Source organism: Vicugna pacos, chromosome 1 (genome assembly GCF_048564905.1).
Source record: "Vicugna pacos chromosome 1, VicPac4, whole genome shotgun sequence".
Classification (NCBI taxonomy): Eukaryota; Metazoa; Chordata; class Mammalia; order Artiodactyla; family Camelidae; genus Vicugna; species Vicugna pacos.
In genome coordinates this window covers 72,261,390-72,286,791 of record NC_132987.1, presented here as the reverse complement: position 1 = coordinate 72,286,791, position 25,402 = coordinate 72,261,390, and the positions used below count along the sequence as shown (strand labels likewise).

Sequence of the window (25,402 nt, the reverse complement as noted above, 5' to 3'; positions counted from 1 at the left end):
ATGACAACTGCATTGTAATTCTAACCCAGGCACACATCCTGAGGTTTTGTACATTTTGGTCTTTTCTTTGTATAAAAAATATCTCATCAGTGCAACATCTTAAATTCAGCATTATTAAAGCACTTGACTGTGCTTTCGCTAAGTTGGCATAGGTTCATAATTCACCCCTATTGGTGGGTAATGGTTTTCCTATCTGAAAAGTTTTGCTGTTATTCTATGAAGTTCCAGGTAATATTTGAATCAGTTGTTTACAATCAGCTTGAATCCTGTGTGTTTTCCTAGGAAAACTAGGGTATTTAGGAAACTAAAATATATAGGAGATAAATTTTCTTCCCAGGAAGAAAATATTTTGGTGCATAAACTCACATGAGTTCAACTGCCCTCAGTTCTTACATTTTTTGTTTTATTTATTAGATTCATGCAGAACCTTCCACTAAAAGCTCAAGGGGCTGAACCCAGAACTTTCATATACTGAACATGAATCACTTCTTAAGCCACAAAAAGCAAAAGAAAAGGCTATAGAACTCTTAATGGGCAAGCTTCAGATTCTCAAAAGCAACTGTTTAGTTACTCCACTTAGTTATGCTTCGTTCAAAACACTTTCTAAATCGGGGAGAAGGGTTCATTTGTGAAGAATGGGCTTGAGAGCCTTGGACAAGTTTTAATCCTAGTCGTTTTATAGCTTACACACACTGTAGTTTTGATGTGTCCGTAAAGAGGTGCTGTGCTTCCATGCAGTAAAATTTGCAGTTATTTTGAAAGGTAAAGAAAGTAAGCAAGGAGAGGAATGAGCATGTGCACCTTGTTCTATTTTAAATTATTAATTCCTAGCCTCAGAGATTTATATTTTTAAAAAAATCCAATACTGAGCATGTAAAAACAGGTATAGACTAAGATGAATGAATACCAGAAAAAAGTTAATCAGTGTAACTCAGATTATCTTACAAATACTAAAATTAAACTTTACTTTGTCTATAAGGAAAAAGGAAAAAGGAAGAAAGAAAGAAAGGAAGAAAGAAAGAAAGAAAGAAAGAACACAAAAATAAAAAAAAAGTCAGAGTTTGCAGCAGATTTTCTTTGCCCAAAGTAGTAAAATTAGATATGCCTTTTGATTTATAAAAAGTCATGTGATACCTAATCCCCAATATTACAAAACATTCCAAATGTGATGTGTTTAAACACATACACACACACGTTAGAAATGTGGGTGTACTGGTATAGCTTTCTGGCTTTAAAGGGTCTCCAGAAAGGGTAGAAGAAGACGGGTGTCTGATAAACTACTTCTGCAGGGGTCACCAGCAGAGAGCAAATTTAGTCAAGTGCCGCCAATAATCATTTCTCTTACAAATGTTTTTAAAATCTATCTTTCCTTGACAGATATTTTTTTCCTTTGGTATAGCTAATATGGTGGCCATGGCCCGGTCTTCTAGTCACATTGGAATTTCTCCCTTGCATCACAAGCTCAGCTGTACTCATCAAAGTGGAAAAACTGACAGCACTGTCTGAAAGACACAGCTTGGGATAATTGCTCCTTGTAGTTTCCCTGTCAATGAATATTATCATATTCTTCTCACGAATAAGGTTACTGTACTTTTTTTGTGTGTGTGGATTTCTACACACTTAGCCACTAAGCACATTACTGTTCCTTTAATGAAATGGACTAAATGTGACAGTGTGAGCTGTGGCTTAGCATTCCCAAGATTCTGTTTGAAAGCCCCTGTGTGCATATTTTTAAAAATAATCTTTGTATGTCCAGAAGAAGTATAAAACGACAACAACTTTTTTACTTGATATTATTGTTTTCTTAAGAAGGCTAACCGAGAAATATCAATGAATAGGCACAAAGAAAAGAAAAAAAAAAAAAACACTGAAGGCTAGCGAACATATTCTCTTACTGAATTTCTTTCACCTAAATATACAATGAAACCCTCTGACATGTTTTCCCATCATGTTAGGCTGAGGCACAGTTCTTGAGCTAAAAGTAGAAAACCTAAACTCTAAGTCTCCTAATGATCTATACCTTTGCAATAGTAGCTTCTCTTTACATTTTAAACGCTAGCTAATTAAGAAGGAAAAATTTCAAAGAATCACAGTCACTAACAGCAGCAGCAGCAGCAACAGTAATAATGATGATATTAACATCAGCTAACGTTTACAAACTCTTATGTCCTAGACATCACTATAATCACAGATATTGACTCATCAAACCTTCATAACAACTCGACCAGATAATACCATTACTACTCCCATTTTATAGATGAGACAATAGAGGCACAGAGAAATTAAAAATGTTCCCAAGATCACACAGCCAGTAAGTAGGAGTCAGGATTCAGAGGGAGCCAGGCTCTGCCACATGATAAATGTTTGGTCCAATAAGCTCAATGTTCCTTACGGCCCCTGAAGCTCTTCCCCAATTGGCCAGTGATCAGTGTTTACGTTCCCTTCAGAACACTCAAACACTTCTTGTCTTAGAGCCTGTTTTGAATAACATAGTGGTTAAAAGTGCGGGATCTGGAATTCATATATAAAGGATTTACCCCATATACCAGCAGTGCTTAACTCTACCAATAGCTGTGCCTCAATTTCCTCCTATGTAAAACAGGAATAATAATACCAATTTCATGTAGTTGTTATGAGGGTTGAATGGGATAATGCACACTGGAGCTCAATGGAGGGTCAATGTTTAATAAATGTTAACTTCATTACTACTGATTCTAATCTGTTAATATATATGATCCCTTTCCCCAATTAGATTGTGTCTCTTTTCAGAGAAATTATCAGTTTGAATCTTCACTGTTTTGTGTTGGGCTTTCCAATTGTTTAACATATGCTGTTGAAATCTTGGAAGTCCTAGGCATTGCTGCAATAACATATATTAACTCATTAAATCTTACAACAATTCTACCAGGTATTACACATACTTATAAGTAATATAATATTTATACCAGTATCTAAAATTAGTGAGTACTTACTACGTGCCAGAAACTCAGCCAAGTGCATTACGGCATTTTCTCATGTAACTCTCCCCAATCCTCTTTCCCTCTAGGCACTTTCAAAACCTTCACTTTGCACAGGAGGAAACCGAGGCTCACTACACAGCTAAGTGTTTAAGACTGTGAACCTTTAACCACAGCCCTATACTACCTGCTAAAGAATGAACATAAGGTAGATGTTCAATAAATATTTGCTCCTGATGATGAATTGATTGAATTTTAATTATTGTAAAGCAAACTACTGTGACCTACCCAATATCATTCATTCATTAGTAAACTACTAAAAAGAGATTATTGTGTGCTAGATACATGCCAAATACTGGCAATAAAAAAATTCTGTGGGTCTAAAATTTTCTCATCAAAGCAATTAAAGATTTAATATAATTTCACTTACCATCATTTTCTATGTCAACTCTTATAAAAATCAAACTTCTCCCTCTCTCCCTTTCCCTCCCTGCCCACTCTTTCTTATCCCTTCTTTTAAAACCAAGTTTCCTAGTATTACATTTATATAGATTTTTGTCGATAAGAAGCTTGTATGTCAAGGCAAGGAACCATTTTAATTATATTTACTCTTCATTTTGAGGATATTTCTTTTTCATATCTGACAAAGACTTTTGAAGTGACTAAAGAAAGGCAAAGCAACCTGACTTAAAAAAAATTCTTTCATGTACAATCTTTTGTCTGTAATATTCTCATAATAGCTTAGAAATTTTAAAAGAAGGTTTTAGCTGTTTTTGTTCTTTTCAAATTGGCAAAATTTGATTTTTTTCTTCACATGTTTAGATGATATTTAAAATCAACAAATAAGAAAATAAGAGCATATTCAGTTTTAAAAATAAACTCTTCATTGGTGCCTTGGCATTATCAACTAATATCAGCATCACTCTGAAAACTGTATTTCTATTCCTTTTTTAAAAAAAAAAAGAGTTGGAAAATGCACACAGAGAACTCACACAAAATCAACTACTATCTCATGGAGAGAAAAAGTCTAAGGGCAATGGGAGACCATAACCAGTGCTGTTAACAAACTCTCCAATCAGCCAGCAGAACTTTCACCTCCACACTAGAGGGATGGGGGGAATTTTGTCTGTGATTTTTTAACAAATATATCTATTTAGGTGGATAATTCTAAAGTCAGTAGTCTTCAGGAATACTTCGCAGAATCATTATTCCTTATATATGACTTTAAGCTGTATTGAGCTGATAATTTCAAAAGGAGGGACTTTCAATTAAAGAAAGCCTCCTGGAATTCTGTCATTAAATGGCTCAATTACACAGAATTGTTTAAAATGTAATGCCAGAGAAGAATATTTTATCTTTCTCTAGAATGCATAAGCATAAGAATGACCTTAGGAAGTTAGTTTAATTCATTAATTCATTAAAGACACATTTATTGTGTATCTAATATGTGTTAGGCATTATAATGGACAATGAAAATACAAAGAATAATCAAATTGGTCTGAAAAATAGTAGAGGGCATAAGGATGGGGCTGGTGAGAGAGAACAGAGATGAGATAATAAAGTGATTATAATCATAGCTGCCATGAGATGATCATGTATCAATGTACTAGGTGCTTTGTATGAACCACTTCACACCAATACTGCAGGATAGGTATCATAATCTTCTTACAGATGAGAAACCAAACGGTCGATTGATTATAAAGTGCTCTGTAATGACATACAACAGCAAAGTTTAGATTTTATCTTATAAATGATAAAGAAACATTTTCAAGGTGAGGAATGATATGTTTGTATTTTTATTTTAGAAAGGTAACTTTGGTGTTGCGTTCATTTTTGATATAGTACCACTTTCACAGGATAAAATGTCCACCATACAAGGATATGATTCTGTTTGTTTGTTTGTTTTTTTGTTTGTTTGGTGGAACTGTGTGATTCTCTAACTGATCCAGAGTTCATCATCTGCTGAGACTGGTATGAATTAAGTAACATCTGGCCTCTGGAAAAAATAGATTGGCTGTCACTTTTTTTTTTTAAGCCACCCTTAATGATTCCCAGTAATTAACCAACAGAATTTCATTCTGAGACATCCATGATCTGCTCCTGAAAAACTCTACAGCCTTATCTCCCACTAAATTCCATATGCCCTCAAGTCTTGCCATTCTAGTCTCCATGCCATTTCTGAAACACACCAGGTTCTATCATGGCTTCCCACCCAGTTCTCTTGATGTTCCATTAGCTTAGATGGTCCTATTCTTTTTTCTTTCAGGTGAAAACTTCTTTCATTTTCCATCTATCTAAAATATCACTTCTTTTCTAAAGTTTTCCTTCTCACTCATCTTAGATTAATCACTTTTTCTGATTTCCCTTAGCACTTTAACTATCCTTCTGTAACAGTACCTTTTCATTATGCTTTATATTGAAACTGTTTGTTTCTAAGTCTCTCTCCTTCTAGAATCTATTTGGTAAACTACCTGAGAGTATTGGCCTTGAATCTTTCATCCAAGTTTTATAAACAGAAAAGGAAAAGAAGCAGTGTGTTGTATACTTGGCCAAGTAATGACGTCCAAATGCTGCACCGCCATAACCAATGTTCAATAACTGTTCGATGAATAAGATAGAGTCATTCATTCAATCGTTCACTCACTTTTCATTCATTCAGTAGTTCTATACGTTCATAGAAGGAAATAAAGGCTGCTTTATAAAAAAGTTTTCTATTCATCTGAATAAAAATCTTTTACAAATCAACAGGCTAAGAAAGAGAAAGCTATTATAAATACTATCACTGAATCAAACAAACAGTGGGACATCTGATGAATACATACTATGTGAGAGTCAGGAAAACCTGTGATAAACTGAGATGTACCATCTCACCATCACTACCTCTGAACAGCTTATAGATATTTATTGACAGTCTCAAGCTAATGTGTGAGTGTCTGTGTTACTGGCAGAAGTATATGAATTACCTATCCAGGGATACAAGTTGTTAAAATAAACAAAACAATTTCATAGCAATGCAAGGGAGAAAAGACTAACATTTACAAAACTATTTATTGTCTAGGCAAGGTAGTAGACTCCAAACATATTACCTCATTTAAATCCTAATAAAATACTAAGGTGGCTAATTATTTATTCATTTTAAATAAAAATATGACTGAGTATGAGAATCTTAATTCTCAGAGGCCACCATATTAGGAATCTGGAGAGCCAGAATTAAAAAGCTTATTGGAGACCTTGGTCTTTTCCATTTCTGTTACCTCTACTTAGAACCCAATTCTAGACCAAAGAAGTTGAATCAACATGGATTTATATTTTGATGGAAGAGTTCATGGAAGAGTGGGACTTTAATGTAGGCATCAAAAGACAGAAAATGGTAGGTAATACTTATTGAGTGTAAACTTACTACTATTCTAAACATTTTGGATGTATTCACTCATTTGATCCTTACAACAGTTTTTTGGAGGTGAGGACTATTATTTTACTGTTATCACCTTGCATTATGGAAGCTGAGCCAAAGAGAAGATATAATAAACTTTCTCACAAAGTCACAAAGCTAGTAAGTGGCTGTGTGGTCAGACTTTCCTGCCTATTGCCCACAGAACTTAACCATCATGCTATACTGTCTCATTAGCCTGTAAGATTATTTAATGTGATAGCTTGAATAAAGTTCCAAGCACAAGGCTGTTTCCATCACACTGGAAGTTAGGGCTCCTACATATGAATTTGGGAGGGGGACGTGAACACTCGGTCCATAACACTACACTTCCCAAACTTTTTCATGTCATGGTACACACAGAAAGGGGTAATAATTTTCCTGCTTGTTGGATAAACTGGGAAGGATTTGGAGCCTTAGAGGAGGCTCTGCTGGGCTAGATATGACTAACCCTTGAAGCTCCAGTTGTTACTAGGCCTCCCTGAGGGACTCAGTAACCATCCTACATAGTTTGGCAAACTACACACTATATAAAACCACAAACTCTTCAGAACACAAACAGCATCAGCCATTATAATCACTATCTCACAGCCTTATTTTAGATCTTTCACATTTGAGCTCATATTTTTCTGGAAAGGAATGTTAATGTGGAAAGGGGTTTCCTAAGAAGTTGTTCAATAAGCACTGGAGAAAACATGAGAGTATCTAGAAAACTATGCTAGAAGGTAGGCATTATACAAATTCCAAAGAAGTCCACTTTGGAGAAAAGCAGATCAGATAGTTGACTTTTCTTGAAGAGAATATTTCTAAATATTTATAATTTTATAGTTCTTCAGGTGTCAGAATGAATGTTAAGAAAGTAAATGGAGGGAGGAGGGTATAGCTCAGTGGTAGAGTGCACACTTAACATGCGCGAGGTCCTAGGTTCAATTTCCAGTACCTCCATTAAAAAAAAAAATGGCAAGCACCATTTCTTCCTAAAACAGATACTTTTTTCTTTTTTTGGACAAATTCAGTATTTATTGATAGCTTATTTTCCTAAAACCAAAGCTGAAGAAGTTTTCCAGAAGTGGGGAAAAATATTTCTTTTCCATAATGGAATACAGCTAATATGCAACACCAGGTCCTTTTATACTCATGTGTGTCCAAAATAAACTACTTGGAAAGTTAATGTCCCTTTTCCTGAAGTGTCCTTCTTCTTCAGTCCATACTGGGACATTGGTTAAGAAGGAGGCTTGTGGTAACATCCATCCTAACAAGGGTGATCACCTTGGTCACTGTACCCTGGAAATAACTTTAAAATCTCCATGTCATGGACACTGAGATGCAGGAAGAGAGTTTTGAACTTCCTGTCTCATTGTGACTTATGTTCTGGGGCCTCATTAATCTCACTCAGGGAAGGCAGACTTTTCCCTGGTGCTGATCACAGATATAGAAAACAGACATCAAGACTTCACCATGTCTTATTTCAGACTAGATTCACATAATCACAGCAACAAGTATCCCAAAAGAGAGTCATTCAAAAGCCTGTTAAATTTGATCAGACACTTCAAATGATGGTATACTGCCACCATTCCTACAGTATGACTTTGAAGTACTCAACTGTGTTTTTCCCACCGTGATGTACAGGGAAGATGATATTTAGATTTTAACACCTGCTCATGGATTTACCTATGGTTATCTGCAATTTCTGGAGTACAAACTAAAACACAAACCATTTTCTCTCACTTAATAAAGCACATTAGAAAACACAAGTGTATGAGTATAACTTTATTACAGGGTCAATCTCGTGTTTTTTTATTTTAATTTTTAAAATAATAACCACACACGTAAACTTCAGAAGTTTATTATTAGCAACAAATTTGTTGTAACACATCTCACATGATTGAAATACACCAGTATTTCTTATTACTGGCAATAAAAATCACTGTGTAGATTATGCATTTATTCACCCATCCAACAAACATTAATTGAGCACCCACTATGTGTCAGGGAAGTGCTAGATACAGGAGACCACAGATGAATAAACAATGTCTCTCCCGCCAAATAGTATAATCTATGGATGTGAGCTATCTAGCTTTGGGAACCAGGCTACAAATGGACAATAATTCACTGGGAGTAGTAGACAGTACAGAAGAAGGTACTGTGAACTGATTAAAACAAATAAAAGATCTGACTACCTGTCTTGTTTTGGATTCCCTCCAAAGAAGGATCTGAGACAAGGACTTAGGTGCAGATGGCAACTGGGAAGGCGACTTCAGAAGGCAGGAGTGGAGGAATGAGGAGGGTGAGGCAGGGAGGAGGACTAGCAATAATAGGAATATTATTGGTCAAACAGGCTACTAGCAGTGCAATTCCAACAGGGTCTCTGAGACTCACACACATGCCTCCAGAGGGATCCATCAGAAGGAAACAGGCTGGAAAATTTTTTTTCAGCTCTATTCCTCCTTTGGTTGAGGGTTGGTCCCACAGGGAGTAAAGCCACCATTCAGGTTCCCCAATCCAATATAGCTACACTGAGCTCTCCTCGCATTGGAAAAAGTCCTGGGGCAGAATGTGGAAAAGCACCCCTGAGGCAGGAGTCTGGGCTAACACAGAACTGCTTCAGTGTGGCTGAACTTAGAGTGAGCTGAGGGATAATGACTGAGTGCCCGACACACCTGCTAGAGTAGCCTATAAAGACTCCTGGGGGTGGGGCATAATACACATCCAATCTGATCTAAGGGATGATCTTGGGGGAAGGTTAGACTGACATCTTTTTATGAAATTATACTCCACAGAAAGTGTCTCTGACACCTGTAAGAAGTCAAACTGTGGGACAGTAAATCCTGACATGGTCCAGCTAAGAAAGAGAAAAACGATGAGCTGCTAATTGGCTTACCTGATTCTCTGGCTATGAGGTCACGATTGGACTCTCAGCAGTTCTTATGAAAATCCTGACACTCGTTCACCAACTATCCTCTAGAAGTTGATATGTATCAATCTTCCTGTGTTTCAGGAGAGAAATCTTGGAACTGTTTTAGGGAACTTTTCCAAAAACGGTGGTGCATTTTGCATCATTTTGTCATGACTAGGCCTATTGAAAATTTCCTGACATTCTGAATTCATGGCAATAATATTTGTGTTGTTGTAATTGGTTTGTATTTTTCTTTTTTGTTTTGTATTAAAGTAGAAGAGAAATAGGAAAAGGTTAAGGATTGCACCTAAATGTATTAAGCTTGAAGGCTTTCAACATAAATGAGAAGGTTTATAGAAAGTTATTAAGACCTTTAAGCGACTATAAACATTTCATCATTGCTGACAATATCCACTTTCGTTAACCCTATCCAAGCAGTTCCTGTGCTGCTGTGAGGCTGGACGTGAGTTTATTTTGCAATTTATCAAGCAGCGGAGGAGTTTTCTGGAGAGTTTTGGTTTGGGGGCCCGGATCATAAGATTAAATAATAGATACTTTTATGGTTACAGGAGAAGAATTTATATACCCTTCATTCTTCCATTATAATATATAAAGGAAACGACTGTATTCCTAATCCTTAGAAAATGTGGTGTGTGTAGGGGTACGTTATGGTCCCTTATATGAACAGAGGTAACTTCCCTTTGACAAAGAGTAGCCCAGTCTTTACAAAAGTCTGGGGGGAAAAAAAAAGCCCCAGGGGCCATTTAGGCTCTGCCAGTAAGTTCCATTCTGAGACATCATCAAATCCAGTTGCACAGAAACCAAATGTCAATATTTACAAAGCTCTTTCCATCTTATATTCCACTTCCTTTTCTTTTTATGCCTTTTCTTCCCTTTCCTTTCCTCCCTTTTCCCTCTATCCTCTTCTTCATCCTATTCTATTTGCTCTCATTTTCCCCACACCCAGTAGTCAGTTCACAATCTGTTCATCCCGAAAGAGACTTCAGTGATGGACAAGAAAGGGCCTTAAACAAAGCTGCCGCTTAAGACAGGGCACTGGGGAGGGTGGTGAATGAACATTAGGGCTAAGCCTGAGGACGAGAGTGCTCAGGGCTCTGAGGCTCTCAACCCAATAAGCCATTAGGCTTCCGCAGGCTTGATGGCGGTACCATGCCTCCTGATTTCAAAGCTTTCCCGGGTTGACAAGGACTTACTAATTTCAAACTTTCTAACCAATTACAATTACAAAGAACTCCGGACAATAATCAGCCAGCCAAGGGAAAGTGCCAGGTTGGAGCAGCCCTCGGCAGGTTTCACTCTGCTGCTCTGCCCCGCAACATGCAGCTGGGAGTCTGCTTAATAAGTAAGTAAAAACACATTACAAACTGCAGACATGCTCAATGGGTCCCTCTGGCTGTCTTGTTCCCAGGAGTGGGGTATGTAGGAACCCTGTCCTGCATTTAGCCCATTAATTTCTGATGGTGTTAATTAAAAACTTTTGATGCTGGTTTGAATGGAAAATAGCTCAAACAGTGTTTTCTTTATTAAAGCACCAAGTTCCAAGTCTTGGATTATTAGGTTAAACTCTGGCATCAGTGAGACCAACGTAAGTGCTTTTTATACCATCTTCTTTGATGATGATGATGATGATGATGATAAATGAAAAGGAAGAAGAGAAACTGTTTAGATTGAAACTCCCTTATTTCAACCTGTTTTTTCTTTAAAGGACTAAATTGAAAATCTGGGTCCCTGAATGTAGAACATATGATTTAAAAAAAAATCTTATTTCAATCCTTACAGAACATTCAAATCACCCAATGTTCCAGGACCTGAATTTTTTATATTTTAAAATGGGGAAAGCTGCTTAAAATAAGTGAATCAGCTGCTAAGTGATTTCTCTCTGTCTCTTCCCCTACTCTCTCTTTCCAAAGGCTGAAAAAATGCTTAAAATGGTGTATGCAATTGATATGTGCTGCTTAAGAAGCTTAATATAATTACTGAGGACTCAGACTTTCTATTTAAAAACAAGATAGGCAAGGGCAATAGAAACTGAGTTGTGAGTATTCATCCCTTGTGAGGTGTGGGAAATGTTTCTACGTGTTTAATCCATTGAGCAAGGTAAGGGGTGCAAAGTAGCTATTCACAGATTTCTCTGTGCTCCTGGAAACCTACGGAAACCTGGGAAATCCAGAGAGCAATGTAAGGGGATAGCGTGACAGATGCTGTGCAGGCCGTGAGCAAATACAAAGTCCATCTCTGCAACCCAATACTTTTGTAAAGTACTAAGCAAACCACTCAAACATTCTGGTTGGTTCTAAGACTCTTCTCCAATTTCATTTTTTAATCATTTTCCCTCTTACACCAGGGCCTGAAGCCTTGGGCATCTGGTTGGAGAGGTCCCGTGAATGTCACGTCACAGGTGCCTTTTCGTGTTCTCATATACCTACTATTGTTTTCCATCTCCTAACCTGTTTAATTCACACTGTCTGTAAATATCACCAGAATCCTGGAAAGCCCACAAGACTTTCCTTTTTCACCCTAAAGGTCTTCATCACTCTTGCTCTTGTTTTGATCTACAGATCTCTAACTAGGATGAAGTTCTCCACAAAGGCTACACAATTTGGCAAATCTCCTTTCCTTCCCTCCCTAACCGCAGGCTGCACTGACCTCACCTTCTTGGAAAAGTTTGTAGCATTGGCCTCCTACCCTGATGGGGCCTGACAGTGGTCCTTCAACAACAAACAAGGACAACAATGACCACAACAATAACAGAAAACACTCCCTGTAAAGCATAAAGCGGGCGAGGGGAGGGTGTAGAGCAACAGAAGTAAAACTCCAAAAGGGGACTAGGCCTGAGCAAACCACACCATGAAACTACTTGTTCACAAAATTTATGATGTTTTTTCCCCAGAGGAAATGGATAGGTGATGTTGTCTTCAAAGAACTAGTAAATGTAAATTAACAGATATGCAGCAAATGAGTGCACTTAACAATGATTTCCAGCTGAAATGATTTTTTTTCTAGAGCCCAAGTTTTTGTTAAACTTAATCCTTACGCTCTTCCCTCTCCAGCAGCAGAAACATCTGGTTGGTTTTAGATTCCCCTTGGATTTCCAACTTCAAAGGGAATTATAAAGAATAACAAATTCATGTACCGGCACTAAAAAAAAATTAGAGCAGCAGGAAAGAATGGTAAAATTGTCCTTATTTGACTGCTAGTGACAGCCGCCACAGGCAGAACTATGAGAAAAGACAAAGGCAAGATCACCTGTCGACAACTGGGCTTCCTGGAAGGAACTGAATCTTTGGCTACAGGCAAATAGGCACAGGGCACTTACAATCTCTATAAGGAGATTTCTCCTTAAGTGAAAAATAAATAAATAAAAAAGTATAAAGAGTTAAAAGGTTAAAAAAAAAGTGGTTTACATGTACCTGTACATAGTGATCCTCAACAAAAGTTTGCTGAAAGGGGGACCTGGAGACAGTCTTGAGGATTCGCCTAACCTCTGGGTTTTTAATTTTACTTGCAGAAAACGGTGTGAATTTTTAATCTACACAGGGCTGGATAAGTCATTCCAGAAGTAACTCAGGCTCCTAAGAATCCACTAGACCTACCATGTCCGCATAAAAGATTAGACCTTCAAGGGTTTCAAAAGCAGTCTGTTTCTTCCTTATTCTGGATCCATATCAAAGGATGGCTGGAAATCAAAGTCCTACCAGAGTGGAGGAATAGGGTCTGAATGAACTATTGATATTTGTAGTTGCGCCAAGTTGTGCTTGACATTACGTTACAGAGCTGGATTTAACTTTCTCCTCTGTCATTTTCCTAGCAAAACTGATACACATTTCTTAGAATGCAGGTCTTGATGTAATCAAAGATTAGAGAATAAGAACAGTTAAAGAAAGTACAATTTTGCTTTCGAATTGCCTCTTACAAATAGCCTTTCCTCTTTCCTGTTTTAAGTACAATGTGTACGGCAACAACAATAAAAAAAAAAAAGACATGATTAACTAATCAACTTGTCTGTGGACAAAGAGAGAGAGAAAGAGTTAAGGGCTAAAATGTCTTTAAATAATTAATTATAAAAGTCTTTAAACAGCAATTGGAGGTGACAGATCCCTACACCATAAATACATTAGGTAGATTCACAGAATGCTCATCCAAATCTCAGAAAGCAAATTACTTTTGAGGAAAAAGGGTGTATTAACAACACCTTATGTACATAGAGTAGGATACATCAAATAGAACCAATTCTCTATGGCACCCAGCATGGTTTGCTAATGGAGCAGTCTCCCAAACAGAAGACTATCTCCCAGTGATGTTCTCTATACCACAATCTTTGAGTCATCTCTAGTGAAGGGTGAAAAAAATGAAGACTTCTCAGCATTTCTAATCTGAAAGGACTGAGCTGGCTGCAAAATCATCTCCTTGAATATCTCTGCCTTGAGTGGAGTTTTCCACCCTTCCCTTACCACTCCAGGTAAAGCAGAGTTACCAAAGATAATCTCAGTAAAAGAATGGCATAATTCCCATCCTATATTAATTACGTGTGATAGTGTATTATGTGTCTTATAAAGTTTATCTAGAAAATATGCCAACTTCTTGAAATACAGATCTAATGATATGAACAAAACATTTTTTTTCTTTTGCAACTATGTATGTGTTTAATTCTAAAATGAAAACCCTGGCTTGATAGGGACATTTGCAAAGGATTCTCTGCCCTATCTAAGCAGAATAATACAACCATGACCTTAAACTAAACTAGAGGGAAGGAGGTAGAGGATATGGAATATTACTTTATTCCAAGAAATGTTTTATAGCAAATATAACAATGATTGAACAAACACCAGGCCCAAAGGCCAAGCACAAGAAAATGTCACACATATACCAAGAAACAAACACTATCATTAATAATAATTGTTGTAATTATAGCTAATAATAATTATTATAGCTATGATGAGACAATGATGGTTCGCTTGGGTATAACGCATAATACTTTAGCTAGAAAGAACTACCGGTAAACTTACTCTTCCCTTTAGAAGTCAGTTTATATTCTAGATTTATATGATATGAGCTACATAATCCAACACTACATGTAAGAAAAGGATGCAGGAAAAAGTGAAGACTTATGCCTTTATTTTAGTTGTCGTGTTGTCAATATCTATCTTAAAATAATGATGAAAAGGTTAGCTATTTTAAAATATGGGTATAATGGGTTATGGTAAAGTATCCTCTCCAGCTTTAAAATCGCATAGCGGCTAGTTCCTACCTATTTTTCCTTGGAATGCCTGCTTCAACGCCAAGCTGTCAGATACACTCCTGACCTTTTGAGGACATTTTAATGACAGTAGTGCCAGGCCAGGATAAAGGAGAAACAGAAAGGATCAGAAGACTGAGGGGAAAAAGAAACGAGACGGAAAGAAAAAAAATAGTTTGTACTGTTTACACCACTCAGTCTGGCAATTTTTACAGATGCTTTCTGTTTGCTTGGGATAGTTTACTGCTTATGTTATTCCTTTTCTTTCTTTTTTTTCCCATGTGCTTTCCTCTACCAACTTTGTTTGAAAATATTTTGTATGTGTCCACACTGTAAACCCTCATATTCTCTTCAAGATTCAGTGCAGCGGAGAAGCTCTTTTTTCTACTTCCCCAAGGGTTAGGCACATCAATATTCTAGCTACTCATTTTCGAGGCCAATGGAAAATGTGCTCCTAAGATTAAATAGACCTCAGTAACACATAAATCCAGTTTATACTGATGCAAGATGTTACACAGTTCCTTGCATCCTGAATCTCTGATGAGTGGAATACACCTGTTGGAACAGCCGCTGACCTGCAAGTCAGAGATAGCGAGGCAGGACAAGACCCTCATGACAGGCTCTCTGTGAAGAGCCTGTTTGCATGGAGAGTTCCTCCTTGTGGCTCTGGGTGGAAAGGAACTAGTCTGGCCATGGAAAGCTGGGCTACAGAGGGTTCTTTAAATATCCTCTGGATAAACTGGAATGATACACACAGGCAGTGACTGCCCTTTGTTCTGAATGTACCGTCTCCCTCCCCCTCTTCCCCAAACACAGTACGTGTTTAAAAAAGACTGTTCGTCTATTGATGTATAATTTCTCCTTTTTCATACTTCCTAAGTGCTGCCTTTGGAAGAAACCTGTTTCTGTCAAGAAATCTTAAAAAACTACATACTTTTAACTAGTGCTACATGTGGTTTAAGTAGGTTCACCATCTTTATCCAGGACAGGATGGCTGCAGGCACACTGGCTGGACTTCTAAGTAGTCAGAGGGCTATGTTTGCCTTCCACCTCAAATACAGGAATTCTATATGACACAGCACATATCCAACATTGAGTATAATTAACATTGCATCGATCTGGCATGCAAAGTATTATCCTAAGTTGTAGTCAAGCGAAAAAAAAAAAAAAGATCATCCAAGAAACCTAGCCAAATATGTAAAATGTCTCACTAGTCAACCAAATTGCCCTTTGGCTTACAGATGTGCCTAAGAATATTATGAAACACACTGATAAGATTTTATGATCAAATTGTTACATTTTAGAAAATATGATGACAGTATACTCAGAAGAAAAATACTCCTACGTACAATGATTAGAACTATTTATCTGAATATTTTTAATACTCATGTGTAAAAGGTCCTGATGGACCTAAAATATTGATGGACTAAGTGCTATGATGACTGGGGTCCGCTCCCAAAAACATGGCAGTAGCACAGGAAAATGGCAGGCCATGAGTTAATCCCTGTGCAGGCTGGGTGATGGGTATGTGGGAGTTCACTGTAGTAATCTGCCTTACATTCATGTACTTTAAATTTTTCATAATAAAAAATTTAAAAATTTATACTGATTTGAACCTTCATTTGTTGACTCATTATTTATTGACTGATTCATTTACTTTTTATATGCAAGATACTACAGACCAAAAAGTGAAAAAAAAACAAAAACAAAAAAACAAAAAAAATTTTTCTTAGACATTTAGGTTAAGTAAGCTATTCCTCTTCAGAAATAGTATATATTGGCTTAAAATGATATTTATAAGGACTATGTAATTATATGCAGAATACTTAGGTTAAATTTTGAAAGCAGGACATGAAATTATGCGGAATGTATGATTACACCATGTTTTAAAAAATATGTCCTCAGGGGAAAAGGAGAGTAAGGAAATATATCAAATGGTTATTAATGATTGGATTTAAATTATAGAAATAATTACTTTAATTTTTCTTCATTTTATTCCAATGTGTTTTTCCAAATTATTTTTAATAAGCATGTATCATTTTAAAATGAAAATAAATATTTATTCATTAGTGGATCAGATGTGCTTTCCTTTTCCAAGGAGCTTTTCATTTACTAAAACAGAGAAACTACAAATACACAGCATTGCCCTGATAGTTTAAATCTTTCACACCTAGAAGTGAAAAACACCCACAGGAAAAGAAACGTCAATACAGATTTTATCTGATCATAGAAACATAAAGAGCTTTCTGTGTGTTAGATAGAAATAGGGGAGGAACTGGCTTCTCTGCAAGCCAAGAAAGAGTGTGAAATTCAGGCCATTTTGTGATGAGATCATTTTGCAATGAATGCAAAAGGAGTGACAAATAAAAGTTACCACATGAGCCTGTCCCTCGAACTCTTTACACACACCGATATGAGTTTCTTTTCGGGCAGCATGATAAGTAAAGTGTGGGAGTGGAAGTGGGAAGGGTGGGGAGTTACAATCATAAAGGCTTGTGTCCTTCACTGGCGAGATGGATATGTTCAGAGAGACAGACAGATGTGCCAGAATTGGAAACAAAAATACAGCGGCAACTATGGACTATGTGCAATGGATATGGAAAGTCTCTGTTAAAAAGCTATCTTTGTCACTTCTAAGAGATTATTTTTCTCATTTTATGCATATTCATATAAAGTGAAGCCAAGAGTGTAACTTTCAAAGGTTTGGATGAATACGATGTTCGTGACTAAACAGGCCTGGCTGGAGCCAGGCAGGGTATAGTCAGATGCCAGGCAAGTCACCCCTTCACTCCTCCCTCTCTGGTATATTTGCTGGTGCATTTCTATGCAGGCCAATCTCTAGCTAACTCACTTCTTTCAGGCTCTGTCTGACTTGATGATGCTCTACCAATATACCCTCAGTCCTGACCTGCACTCTCCTCCCAGTCACCGAAATCTCAAGAATTGTGGAAACTTTGAATATTGAAACTTCACAAATTCTCACTAAAAAGACACATCAACCTCAAAGTTTCAAACCTACGCTCACTTGCAGCCCTGGTGTTGGTCCTCTTACTTAACTGGTAATGGGCAGGGGTTGGTTTGTTTACATCGCCTTTGTTTGTGGGTATACAAAAGAGCAATCGTCTGATTTTAAGATTGATCTAAATGAAGCAAATGCATTCCAAATTTGCAGCATACCATCGAATAATAACAGCTAATTCAAAGCATCACAAAATATGTTTGCAGGGTTTTGCTTGCATAACACCAAAGCATCCAATGTTCTACATGGGAAACATCCTCTCTGTCCACTCAGGTGTCCCCTTTGGAAATACATATGTCTCTGGAGAGTCTACTAAGCAAGTCCTTTGAATATTTTCACCCCAGCAAAATCACTGTACAGCAAAAGTTGAAATCTGTGATAACAGGTTCTCGAGGTCATGTTTCTGATCACTCTAGATGATGGTATTTCAAATGAACAAAGAAGATATGCAATAGGTACCCTTCACCAATGTCAAAAATACATTTGGTTCAAATTTAGGACTTGAGGTGGTAGACTCACCACAGTGTTAGATCTAATTCTTTCCAAGGTTGGGAGAAATATACTTGACTTCTTTGCACCTTAATATTTTGGACTGTCATTTAGAGAAGATAAAAGTTGCTTACCGGACAGCAATGTCGTGAGGAATATCCAGTTAGTGATGGTGAAACATTCTGAAATGAAAAGAGTACCATCAATGTTAGGCATTTAACAAATGTCTGACAACACAGCAGTCGTAGAAAATAACCCACTTACTTCTCACTCAGGGCACTGACTTACTGATACTATATGAAAAGTAAAGGACGCTCCCTTTTGAGAATGAAAATACAGCTGTGACCTGAGAAAGCGCTTTTGTAGCTGCCTGTGTGTTTAACTTTAAAGCTCTAACCAGTTGCAACCAGTTGTAAATGACTTGCTGCCTATTTCTGCAATTCACTGTAACTTGTGTTGAGAAAGTTATGTTTTATGGTTAATTATCCATGGTCTGTTTAAAAAAATAAATCAAACCATTGTGAACCACCAGGATTTGCAGCTCCATTTGAACTTTACTGTACTTTTGATTAAACACTTTGTAAATAAAAACAAACTGGTTTCTCCTTGTTTGGGGTTGTTTGTTACTTGTGTTCTGGGAATAAATATTGTGGCAATGGCGGTAGAACAAGCTATGGATTATTTACCCCTGGTTTCAAGAGTTGTGAGTTACTGGCCTCATCCTCTTTCATGAGTATAAATAAATGTATAGCATTATATTCCAAGTCCTGTAAGGCAACTGGAACGAGTGAACTGAAACCTTTTAAAACCAAAACCTTTTATGCTAAGTCACAGAGCAACAAAACAAACCCCAAATTAACATTTAAAAAGCTTCTACTGTGGAGCAACAAAATCCCCAAATATTATATAATCTGCATTTTAAAAATTGCTTCCCTAACAAGCAGCAGTCTATCAATAATTCCACATGCATCTCTTTTCACTGTTTTTATAATGGAGACGCTATAGGTGGTTTTACGAGAGATCACCTCCCACCCTCAATATTACCACCAGAATGAAGCTCTGAAAATAATTATTAAGCATAATAACTTAAGGCACAATTGATTTAGGAATATCAGGAATTATTGGAGCTAAAAGTAATGAAACACTATATAAAAGAAGAATTCTATATAAAAGTTGTCTCTTGTCATCATTCTACGACCTATATAAACAAAAGAAGTCTAAAAAATAATTGCCCTGGGAAAATGAGAAAAGCCAAGATTCAAAGGACCCTGTGGCAGGGTGCAGCAGGAGTATATTTGAGACCCAGAATCATTTGTACCGAACACATTTGCATATGAAACTTAACGAGGATCACCAAAGTACCTTGCCCAAAATTATGTTTTTAAAATGAACCAATGGTCTGTGCAGTACTGACCATTAAAAAGGACCTCTAGGAAAGATATAAAATTGCTCTCTGCAATTTGTCACTTTTAGAAAGACAGAGACAGGACAGAAAGGGCTTCTTATACAATGGAATGATCTGTCCATTGCTGAAGCTTGAAGAGCACTGTGTAGGATGTCATCTTACCCCTTTACTACTTGCACGGCTTACTGCTTACCTGCAGAAGCACTGCGAGGAACAGCACTGCAGCTCACCAAAACACAGTAAAATATTCATGAAGCAGCTACTATGTGCCAGGCACAACTAGAGTGATTCTTCTCAAAAAGGTAACTCGGTGACTGAGGTTCTTGTTGCAACATTTAAAAATATCTTTCACTGCTGCCAACAGCAACGAGAAGCCAGGTTTAAAGAGTTGTGAAGGACTTCTGAAAAATTAGAAAATTAAAAAAACTTGCCCTAGCTCCTTGCATGCCCTTGGGAATAGAAAGTTTAGGTCTGCCAGCCCTGACAGCCCTGCCTAAGCCTGGTTCCTACACTGCAGAAGAAAAGCTAGAAGTAGCCTACATGTTCCCAGGGCCGTGGCTACAAATGAAAATGAGGGGGAATAGAATCAGTTGGCATTCACTGGGTTTGAAAGGTCAGTTCTGCCCTGAGCATGGTTCAGAGAGTGCAAAAACCCACCGAGATGGAATTGGAAGCTACTCTAATAAACTGAGGCAGGGAAAAAAAAGTCCAAAGATGTTTTACTCAAAGACATCTTCCTCTACTTCTTTTATAACCAGATGGCTCCAACTATTTTTGACAATCAAGAAAATGCTCCTCTATAAAGTTCTAAGTTTTCTTTTAAACCCAGGCAAACCCATTTGAAAATCAGAGCATTCTAAATGACTCCCTGTATACACCAAAAATAAGTGCTTAGTTAAGATGATTAATCATGTTAAAATTACATTAGAAAGAAACATTTTACATGGTGCAGAATTCATTTTGATAACCAGGTACACACATACAAAACTGCCTATTGGAATCCACACTCAGCTCTGTAACTCGTGAAGAGGGACACAGAAAAATATATGTGTGAATATGATTCCCTGCTTGAAGATGAATATTTTGACCAATTTTCATTATTTTTCCACAAACAAATCTATCTGAGCTATAGATTCTTTCAAGGAAAAAAAAGCTAAAAGGAAATGTATTTATAAAATACTTAAAAACATACACTAGCTTGGTCATTATTCATATTAAGACGACAAAAGCTGTTCCCATGTCATCATACATACAGAGATATGATAACCCCAGTGATCTGGATCATTCAGTTGTTACAACAGACAGCCACATATTCAGGCAATGAAACATGAAAAACCAGACAAAACTCTCCAAGCTTTGATTTTTATCTTTATGCACCAGATTTTTCCATACTAAAGGAATCCCAAATTCAATAGCTAACATGTAAGAGAAAGTTAAACAGACTAGGAAATAGCCTGAATCTTTTTTAAAAAGTAAAGCAAAACTCACCGCCTACCTTCAGTAAAACCACATAAACCAATTTCGTATGGCCTTACCATCTGACCCAAAGGAACGACACTGACCCCAAATACACAGAGCTGAAGTGCCTCAGTAGCTGCTGCTCAGACCCACCCTCTCCCGCCCACTTTCACCTTTTCCGATGGCACTAAGAAGGCTGGGAGCTGCTGCCGCGCTGCACCTCTCACACCTGACCTTACTTTCTTCTGGCAGAAACCTCACAATGCCAAATGCTGCGCTCCCCAGCATTTTGTAGCCATTTTACAGCCATCTGATAGGAACTAAAATAGGAAGGACAAAACAAACCCCCAAAGCCCCCAACCCCCCTCATCAGACAACCCCTCTCGGTTCCCGGAAGACATCAGTCAGTTAAGTGAAACAAGGTATTGTAACAGGGAAGGAAGACCGACAAACCTCATACAAACCTCACTGTGTTCCCATGTAAGCTGGGAACGAAGTTACTCCAATGAAAAGTAGTGAGTGTGAGAAAGGAGTGGAGAGTTACAAAGAGAGAACGAGAGACAAAACAAAACGAAACTTTCATTATACATTTGAGACTTAAAGGCAGTACAATGAATTCAAAGGTGTTCCAAGGAATAGTGCGACAGAAAGTTTGAAATGAGAATTCCAGAAACTACAGGTTCTTAAATGGAACTGTTGTTTAGGGGACAAATTCTATAGGGAGTTTGAATTAAGTGTCTGCTCTAGCATCTAGATGTTTTCTCTTTCATTAAGACTTTGGGGTTTGAATGTACTTTGTCATGAGAAAAACACAGTAGAGCTTTATACAGCCCCCAAAGTAAAAAGTAAGAGAAAGACAGAGTTTATATAACCAGCTTTTTACATAAATATTACATCAGGATACATTTCAAATGAAAACACACACATACACACACACAGCTGTCTTCCTTATCCTTTCTATTTTAAAATGCATTTCATACTTTAAATGTTGATTTTTCACAAAATAAGTAAAAACCAAGTCAGCGTTAAACGCATCAGAATGATTTTAGTCTTATATTACCTGGAAAATTTACCACATCATGGAGGGTCACCAAATCCTGTTTTAAAGCCAGTTAAGGCACTGACAATTATGGGATGTTTTGCTGCAGCCCAGGGCAACTAGAAATGGTCATGGATGTTAGCTGACTCCCTTCTCAACAGTCTGAGAAAAGGGAAAAAAAACTGTAAGTTTTCCCCATCTGTTATTTCCTTTTTTTTTTCTTTTTGGCTGTGGAAAAGTAAAATTATGCAAGAGCTTTTGAATGTAAAGGCTGTGTGTGCTTTTTCCCTTTTTGTCTCTGTGTACCGGTTATGCGATGTTGCGTAACTGAGTAGAGAGTAGGCGGTTAGCGTTTACTATTGATTTACACTCTGCCATCTAATGAATTCAGAACACTTAGAAGAAAGGAGCAGGAGGGGGAGGGAGGAAAAAAGAGAAAGAAACAGGGAGAGGAAAACGGAGAAACAGAGGACCGAGAGAAAGAGCTCATTTAAAGAAAATAATTCTATCGCCGGAAATAGTTTGATTCTTATTCCCTCTAGCTCTGACTTTCGGTTATTGTTCAGGTCTCAGAAAAATGAACTTGAGCTAGTGACCCCAATATTCCAATCTTATTTCTAATGAGGATTACTGGCAGGTGAATGTCTGAAAGTACTAATGTGTCAAATTACTTGAAAGCGATTCCACAAAACTGTCAGACTTCTCCATATGCACTTATTTATCATTCTCTCTATGCCTTTGTGAATCTGTGTCTGTGATAGCCCATGTTATGGGCCAACTAGTTTACCTAGTCACGAATATCATTTGAAAGACACACAGGGATATCATCAAGGCAAGGAGAAATATGTTCAATTTTACCTATCTCCTTTAAAAATGCATGAAGAATGCATTTAGAAATCGTCGAATAGGTCACTGTTTTACTTTGAAGAAGACATGCCACACGTCATTTGGCTAAACAGAACAGCCCGATAGAGGACAATGAAAGTGAAAATGGCAAAACGAGGAGAGATTCTAAACAGATGAACATGCTTGTAAAAGAAATGTAAACAATTACGTATATTGTGCTTATGGAGAGCACATAAAAATTAACATTTGATCTGGATGGTTACAGATACCCCCAGCCCTCTGAGGCTGCCCGGTGCTTCCCACACTACACAGTGAGTTCCCAAATCTGAGGCTAGGAAGATGAAGTGGATTCTTCTGTTAGGCACAGGCCCGTCCTATACCTGAGTGCCTCCTATAGCTGAGGACAGGCACTAAGGAAGAAAGAGAAACAGGAGTCCTCTTTATTAACGACCGGCTAGAGAGTAAGGCAGAGAGTCTGCATTCTTCCTGAATGTGGGCTTATCAATGGCGACTGGGAAAAATCTCAGGAGGTCATCCAAAAGAAAGAGCAAGAGTCTGGGGTTTCATTTCTGATCACCCAGTGATCTCTTTTCATCCATTTTAGTTGTCCATTTTCAGAGATGCATTCATGACCGACGGTTCTATGCACACAGCTTATACATAGCACCTAGCACGGTGCTTGGCACATTCCCTATGCTCAGCAAATATTTATTGAAACAGTAAAGTGATTATGGGAGAAACATCTCTGTAGGAAAAGTATACTAGAAAAGCCTCAGAAAATAATATATTCCAATGATTTACAGGAAAACCTTAGGTTGTACTTAGGCTGCAGGCACAAAATAATGAAGTAGAGAAAAGTATCAGTTATTTTGGCATCAGCTGATTTAAGTTCCATTTGATTAGGGAAAAAAAGCTTAACAAAAATTAAAATACTGATAACATCAGCAAAGTTTTCTGTTCATTTCCACTAGCCCTTTGGACTATTTTTGATTTCAGTCTTGGGCACAGAAAAGTCCATTTTAATTTCCATGGATACATGCTAAAGGAAAAGTCATGGGATAGCACATAATTCATCTTTCAGAAAATACTGAGAAGAATGGAGCCATTTAGTAATGGGAGAGAATATAGCTTTCTGTTGAAGGGCAAGGCAGGTTGGGTTTTGATTAGGTTATGCAAATTTAAATTAATAAGAAGGGCAACCAAGAACATACTGATTTCCATTTTCTTGGTTAAACAGGAGTTTTAAATTTCTGGATTAGAAAGTCAGAAATGCCATCTTTCAGTTAATTGGAGAATGAGGACTTTAGAAAGAGTTGCAAGTACAATCTCAAAAATTCCAGTTGAAGATTTAACTAAAAGTGTGTTTGGCAATGGTAGCCATCACACTTTTTATAATGTAAGGCTGCCATCTTATTAATTTATCTGGGACCGAGCATGGACATGTCAGTGAAAACATCCAAAAAGTGTTGTTTTTGTTTTCTTAAACTTTATTCATTAGTACAATCTAATCTAATTCAGCAACTTCCTTCAGTAAGCATCCTGGCAGTATGTCAGCATGACCACCCTGGGTGCTGTTTCATTTCCTGGATTTGTAAAGGTGGATGAGAATGTGCCTGGCCCTTTCATTTCATATGTGAAGACTCTGAAACTCAGAAGGTGATTTTCTCAGGGGTATACATTTTGAGACAGATCTAGGACTAGCACCTAAAGCTCACAGTTCATTTCTCGACAGCATAGAATAAGTCAAAGTTGCATAAATTGAATCTTATTTTAAATGCCATAAAGAAAGATTTCAAAAGATTTTTTTAACAAGACAAGGAATCCTTACATTCTGTAAAATGTTCAACTCAAAGTTATCTTATACTGAATATTCCACTCTTAATCTGAGTCTCCTCTTCCTCCTCTTATACTTTAGATCTTTGCAGTCTCTTTTGCTCTGTTTCTCACTCATTTGTCTCCGTACCTGGCCTCTAATTATTCCCTTTCTCTCATTTGTCATCTGTTTCTCCAACTTTTAATTATTACTCTTCCTCATAAAAATCATTTTTTGTTAATGTGCTTTGTGATCCTCAGAAGTCATAAAGGAACAAAAAGTTTGAATTCCGTGTCTTGTCATGAACAGGTCTTTGAAATAGACTTAAAAACAAAACAAAACAAACAAACAGAAAACCTGCAACAAGATACTGAGAACCTGAGGGTAAACGCAGCTGCAGGCTTTGCCTGTGTAACAGTGGCCTAGCCCTCCTCACAGCAGGGCCGAGGGCAAAGGCCACAATCTCCAGACCCGACCACTCATTTTCCACGACACCAGGTCACCTTTCTGTTTCCTTTTCTTTCTTTCCATTCCACAGACATAACTATTTTGAGACTGATTATGGCATAGCAGGAGGAGATCCAGAAAAATCGTAGTGGCTTAACGTGGTTTAATGATACTAGCCAAACTCTCAATTCCAAAAAAAGTCAGAGAGCTGCACACTAAATTTGCAGTTACACAGAAAGTGAAGTCTGAGAAGGTTAAAAGAGAACTCGGACCTGAGAAAAAGGTCTCAGTGTAACAGGGACATTGCTGCCAGAATTGTTTCGATTTTGTCATTGTTTCCCTTATA

General features: G+C 37.4%; 1 protein-coding gene across 23 annotated transcripts in view; it reads right to left on the bottom strand.

Moving 5' to 3' along the window:
- The window catches only part of ZBTB20 (zinc finger and BTB domain containing 20), a 730,245-nt gene that overhangs the window by 303,803 nt on the left and 401,040 nt on the right, over positions 1–25,402 (bottom strand). For 18 of the 23 annotated variants that reach the window (XM_072964827.1, XM_031681015.2, XM_072964854.1 and 15 more), the window contains one exon: positions 18,183–18,230. The gene's annotated coding sequence lies outside the window, so the exon portion shown is untranslated. Of the gene's footprint in view, positions 1–18,182; positions 18,231–19,646; positions 19,855–21,364; positions 21,540–25,402 lie in introns of those variants that run through there. The other 5 variants (XM_072964869.1, XM_072964863.1, XM_072964881.1 and 2 more) reach the window with 4 other exon arrangements.